This window comes from Saimiri boliviensis, chromosome 18 (assembly GCF_048565385.1).
Source record: "Saimiri boliviensis isolate mSaiBol1 chromosome 18, mSaiBol1.pri, whole genome shotgun sequence".
Lineage (NCBI taxonomy): Eukaryota > Metazoa > Chordata > Mammalia > Primates > Cebidae > Saimiri > Saimiri boliviensis.
The window spans coordinates 46,463,249-46,470,449 of record NC_133466.1 but is presented as its reverse complement, the minus strand read 5'-3'; positions in this window follow the sequence as shown (position 1 = coordinate 46,470,449).

The window sequence follows — 7,201 nt, the reverse complement described above, 5'->3', positions numbered from 1 at the left end:
TTGTGAATCTAAATAAAGGGTGCATGTGTCTTTACGGTACTTCTTTTTCAACTTTTCTGTTTGACGTTAAAAGTTGGAAGAATTTTTTTTAAAGGCACCTGTTTATTCAGGGTGAACATGATCTTCAAATGTCTTTGCCAGATGTTGGTTTCCTGTAGTTGTTAATACTTTTGTGCCACCTGATTGCCTTATGACGAAATTAACTTAGCTATGAAAGAAAAACTGCCTGTGTAGCCATAAAGCCAAACAATTGCTTCACTGAATAGTAAAAGAAAGTATGAGACGGGCGCGGTGGCTCAAGCCTGTAATCCCAGCACTTTGGGAGGCTGAGGCGGGTGGATCACGAGGTCGAGAGATCAAGACCATCCTGGTCAACATGGTGAAACCCCGTCTCTACTAAAAATACAAACAAATTAGCTGGGCATGCTGGCGCGTGCCTGTAATCCCAGCTACCCGGGAGGCTGAGGCAGGAGAATTGCTTGAACCCAGGAGGCGGAGGTTGCGGTGAGCCGAGATCGCGCCATTGCACTCCAGCCTGGGTAACAAGAGAGAAACTCTGTCTCAAAAAAAAAAAAAAGAAAGAAAGTATGGAGTTCATTCCAAGTAATATTGTTACAAACTGTTATTCTCCTAATACAGTATAACCAATTATTCTCCTTGTAAAAGTTCTTTGAAAACAACAACAAAGAGACAACATACCAGAATCTCTGGGATACAGCTACAGTAGTGTTAAGAGGGAAATTTATAGCACTAAATGCCCATGTAAGAAAGTTAGAAAGATCTCAAATTGACAACCTAACATCACAACTAAAAGAACTAGATGGGCAAGAGCAAACTAATCCAAAAGCTAGCAGAAGACAAGAAATAACTAAGATCAGACAAGAATTGAAGGAGATAGAGACATAAAAAACCCTCCAAAACAATCAATGAATCCAGGAGCTGGTTTTTTGAAAAAAATAACAAAATAGATAAACCCTAGCTAGACTAATGAAGAAAAAAAGAGAAGAATCAAACAGACAGAGTAAAAAGTTATTAAAGGAGATATCACAACTGACCCCACAGAAATACAAACTCAGACAATACTATATTACATCTATGCCAATAAATTAGAAAATTTACCAGAAATGGATAAATTCCTGGACACGTACATCTTCCCAAGAATAAACTGGGAAAAAGTCAAATCCTTGAATAGACCAATAACAAGTTCTGACATTGAGGGAGTAATTAATAGCCTACCTACCAAAAAAGAAACCCAGGACCAGACAGATTCAAAGACCAATTCTACCAGAGGTACAAAGAGGAGCCTGTACCATTCCTTCTGAAACTATTCCAAACAGCTGAAAAGGAGAGACTTCTTTCTAACTCATTCTATGATGCCAACATCATCCTGATACAAATACGTCGCAGACAGACAAAAAATAGAAAACTTCAGGCCAATATCCCTAATGAACATCAATGTGAAAATCCTCAATAAGATATTGGAAAACTGAATCCAGCAGCACATCAAAAAGTTTATCCACTACGATCAAGTTGGCTTCATCCCTGGGATCTAAGGCTGGTTCAACATATGCAAATCAATAAACAAACCACCTAAACAGAACCAAGGAGAAAAACCACATGATTATCTCAATACATGCGGAAAAAGCCTTTGATAAAATTTAACACCCCTTCATGTTAAAAACGCACAATGAACTAGATATCCATGGAACATCTCAAATTCTTCTTCAACTTTTTTTTTTTTTTTTTTGAGACAGAGTCTCACTCTGTTGCCAGGCGCCAGGCTGGAGTGCAGTGACACACAATCTCGGCTCACTGCAACCTCGGCCTCCTGGTTTCAAGCAATTCTTCCGCCTCAGCCTCCCAAGTAGCTAGGACTACAGGCGCGCGCCACCACACCCAGCTAATTTTTGTATTTTCAGTAGAGACGGGGTTTCACCATGTTGGCCAGGATGTTCTCGATCTCTTGACCTCTTGATCCGCCTGCCTCGGCCTCCCAAAGGGCTGGGATTACAGGCTTGAGCCACCACGTCCGGCCTAAACTTTTCTAAAGTTGAGAACTAGAGGGAATACTTTCAAACCCATTTTTGGGGCCAGCATCATTCCTATGTCAAAGTCAGACACAATAAGAAAACTAAAGACCACTATCTAAGATGAACATAGATGGAAAAATCAAGCAAACACCAGCAAAATGAACTTAAGAACACATCAAAGAAATTACACATAGTGACCAAGTTGGATTTATCCCTGTCTCAACACTGTTTTTACCATACAACAATGGTAAGGAGGCTAAAGAGACAACTTAAATACTGGGAGAATAGATTTACCAACCATAGTCTCTCTTAAAAGGTTAATACCTAAAATATGTAAAGAATTCAAACAACCCAATAGCAAAACAATATGATAACCTGATTAAAAAATAGGTAAAGGACCTGAACAGACTTATCTCCAGAGAAGACATAAAAATGGCCAAGTATATGAAAGGATGCTCAACATCACTGGTCATCAGGGAAATACAAATCAAAACCACACTGATTTATCCCCTAACATCTGCTGGGATGCTTATTATGAAAAAGACAAGAGATAGGTGGTGCTGAAGGTGTAGAGAAAAGGAAAGACTTGTAAACTGTTGGTAGGAATGCAGATTTAGGTGGCCACCTTGGAAAATTTCACAGAGCTTCCTAAAAGAAATTCAATGTAGAACTACCATATAGTAATTCATGCAGAATTACCATAGTAATTCCTCTTCTGGATATATCCCCAAAGGAAATGAAATCACCACCTTATAAGGATATCTGTGTGTCCATGCTTTTTGTAAAATTATTCTCAATAGCCAAGATAAGGAAACGACCTAAGTGTCCACTGATAAAGGAATGGATAAAGAAACCAGGGTATACATATACAACAGAATACTATCTGGCCTTAAATAAGGAGATCCTGCCATTTTCAGCAACACGGATGAACCTAGATGACATTATGTTCAGTAAAATAAGCCAGATATAGGAAGACAAATACTACATGAACTCCCTTATATATGGAAACTTGAAAACATAATCATAAACACAACGCAGCAGAGTGGAATGGTAGTTGGGAAAGGTACAGGAGAAATGGGAGATGTGGGCCAAAGGGTACGAATTTTTTATTTACACAGGATGAATACGGGTAGAGAACCAGCATGCAGCATAAGCACCATAGTTGATGATATTGCATTGTATACACTGGAACTTTGTTAAAACAATAAATTTTAGATGCTCTTACCACCCCCCACACACACACACATACATGCAAAAAGGAAAGGTAACTATGGAAGATAATGTAGTAATTAATGTATTTGACAGTTATAAGCACTTCACCATGCAGATGTACATGAACACATGTTGTACACCTTACATTTATACAATAAAAATATTACTCATTATTATTACTGAAAAATAAAATTATTTTTCATAGAAACTGTTAAAATATAAATTATATTAAGATAACTGTATACCTGTTTTAAGCGTTTCTCAGTATTAATTTTTAACATGGTGAATATTAATAGAACCCACATAAGTTATTACTAAAAATAATAACGTCTGCCACATTCTACTGAGAGATCTTCAGGGAAAATATTCTAGCAGTCCAGGTTAATTTTTTTAACTCTATAAATAGTTTTTGTGGACATAATTACCAAGTCAAAGAAGAATTTGCCTATGAATCATCGGTTATTTCGGTGTCCTAGGCATCTCTAAAAATAGGCTGCCAGACAACCCGAACCTGGAAAAGAACTGAAAATTTCCCCATTCAGATTCATTCTTTTTGTTCACTGGTAACTGTAGAAATTTTTAGAAATCAAGTTGAATTCTCGATGTTCACTGCATTCAATAGTATGGATGTCATGAAAATGTTCCCTTATTTATCTGTATGCCTAATCATTAAACTGTAGTATAAAGTAAATACTCAATAATTCACTTGAAATGCTCCTCTCTAGTTACTGCAGAATTGAGTGTGATTATTTAAATGTCACCCAATGAGACAGAGTAGGATGATTGCCAACCACCTGCCCATCTAATACATTCCTCTTGAAAGGCATCAAAATTCATGTGCTTGCAGGTAAGAAGCATGATATAATTATTTCATTTTATCTTAATAAAGTATGCTTCAGTTTACTACTGTGAGCCCAGGAGGAGTGAAGAGAAAGTGGAATGGACTAAAAACTCTGAGAAATAAAGCACAGCTAAGGAGACAGCCAGAGAAGTTGCAGTTCTGAAACTGGCTGCTTTCTTTCACTGAGAGACTTTGTTTCTCAAAGAGATTAGCTTATTTTTCTCACAAAGGTGGAAGGGGACATGTGGAATTTTTTTTTTTTAATATCACACTCTGGTGTATAGGAAGAAAAATTTAACAATACAGTGAGACCCCTGGATCTTTCACACTGATATGAATTAAAACCTAAGGCATGTCTATCCTGACAAAGACCAAACACACAATTATATAAGCCAAGATTCATCATCTTCTCAACATCATCATCCACAGAATGTTTACTGTGTGCCAACAAGTTAAGTGCCTTCGAAGCAACCTCACAAAACCTTTATGAGCCAGGTACTTTTATGAGCCCCTTTTTTTCAAATGAAGAAATTAAAGCCTACAGAAGTTGTAAACAACTGGTCCAAAGTGGCTAAGTTACTAAAGATCTTCTCACTCCAAAGTCCCAGTCTTCCCAAAGAGCAAAGAAGATTAATGTGGCTCTAGAATAAAAATACTCTGTAGTATTTGGATAAGAAAATGAGCATTACGGGAAGGAGAAATCACACAGGATGGAAAGAGAACAAAATGAGTTATGTTTGTGGTATAACCAGGAGACTGACTGAGTCAGTGGAGTATTTGTATTGAGAAATGGTAGGAAGCAAGCTAGAACAGAAGACTGGGGCAAATCAGTCAAATGGATTTAAATTCCAGTCTAAAACCCAGGGCAACTGGAAGCCAGTGCACATTTTTTATCAGCATCCAATACCTGAATAATCCTGTGCTTGTTTTAGGAAATCACACAAGATCATCAGAATTTACAGCTAAAATTAATTTTATTGACAATCTAGTTAAATACCTTTAATTTAGAGATTAGATACTGAGATTTATGTTAAGGATCCCTACTCTTTGCTACTTAAAAGTCAAGATAAGTGAACATTACATTTAGCTGAGAAAAGAAACATCCAGTAACTGCCTTTTGAATATGAACTGTTAACATTGTTTTGTTCCTTGAGAATCTGTGATCTTCTAAAGAAAATATTCCTATTTTTATGGTAGGAACTTTACAAATATAGACACTTAATGAAAAAGTAATATTAGTGGTACCAACAACAGAAAATGGATTTAGGAGAAGTGACATGAATTGGGGGAAGGTCACAGGCCCATTTTAGCCACGTTCCCCAAGACCCCCAGAATGCCCTTCACCCATAACTACTCACTGACATGGTGGCTTTCAGGTGAATGCCATGGAGCTTGCTGGGCAAGGAGCATGGAGAAGACCAATCAGAAAACGTCTCGAGTCACCTGCCTATGTAAAATATCTCCCCTTTCAGCCTCTTTGCATTCTACAATTTCTCAATATTCAGCTACATCAGATCCTCTTCTTGTTTCATTTCATTTTTTTTTTTTTAAAGATAGGGTCTCGCTGTATTGTCCAGGATTGCCTGAAATTCTCAGGCTTACCTCAAACTTCCAGAGCTAAAGCCATTCTCCCACCTCAAGCCTCCTGAGTAGCTGGGACTACAGGTTCATAACACTGCATCTGGCTCTTTCTCTTAACTCTGACCACTGACTTCTAGAATTTCCTGCTATGCCACACTATAATGTGAGCTTATATGTATTTATAGAGGCTGCCAAGAAACAGTCCCAGAAGTGCTGTGTTCCAAATCTGAGAGCAGAACTTTGGTTTACTTCATGTATCGTTTGGTTTTTAGGCTAGGGAAGCAAATGCATCCTTAAAACCAACTTATGTCCGTCCCACCTCTGGGAAGGCTTCACCAACACAGACTTCTTCAAACACAGAAATTATATTTCTAAAAAAAAATGGGTGGAAAAGCCATGTCTGATAAATTTCAGTTCTCATAACAGGAGTTAAGAAAAAGTAAGCAATGATAATGTCATTGAATATAGGCATTCACATGTGAGACAAACATAGATAACGCAAAAGTTGTGAAGGCTACCCACTTTCAAAATAAAACATTGACGAACCTTAACATTTTTGCTACATTCCTTCTTCTGAACCAGCTTCTTCAGATCTTTAAGAAATATTGCACAGCCGGGCACAGTGGCTCAAGCCTGTAATCCCAGCACTTTGGGAGGCCGAGGCGGGTGGATCACGAGATCAAGAGATCGAGACCATCCTGGTCAACATGGTAAAACCCCGTCTCTACTAAAAATACATAAAATTAGCCGGGCATGGTGGCGCGTACCTGTAATCCCAGCTACTCAGGAGGCTGAGGCAGGAGAATTGCCTGAACCCAGGAGGCGGAGGTTGCGGTGAGCTGAGATCGCGCCATTGCACTCCAGCCTGGGTAACAAGAGCGAAACTCCGTCTCAAAAAAGAAAAGAAAAGAAATATTGCAATAGTATTGAGATCTAAGGAGAAGACAGATCAATAATAACATAGGTCTGAGATCTAGAACACAGATATAAGATGTAAGATCTATGTTCGCCATATTTTATGTTTTGCTTCTTAGAAAGGACTTGAAACAACACTTACTGGTTTTTAAATTATTGTCTTTTGTATGAGAATTTTCTCTTGTTTCACACACATCTTCACCAAAAAAAATAAAGGTTTTGTTACTTTTTGTTTGACATATGTATAAAATTTCTAGGAAAGTACTTATCATAATTTTACTTTTAAGAAAAATGACACTTATTTTTTGTTGTTGTTGAAAGTTTAAATAAAGAATTTATTTCCAAATTAAGCAGAACTTTTTTGTTTGTTTGTTGGTTTTTGAGACAGAGTCTCATTCTGTCTCCCAGGCTGGAGTGCAGTGCCACAGTCTCGGCTCACTGCAACCTCTGCCTCCCGGGTTCAAGGGATTCTCCTGCCTCAGGCTCCTGTGTAGCTGGGATTACAGGCACACACCACCACGCCCAGCTTAATTTTGTATTTTTACTAGAGATGGGGTTTCACCATGTTGATCAGGCTGGTCTCAAACTCCTGACACCTCATGATCCGCCTGCCTTGGCCTCC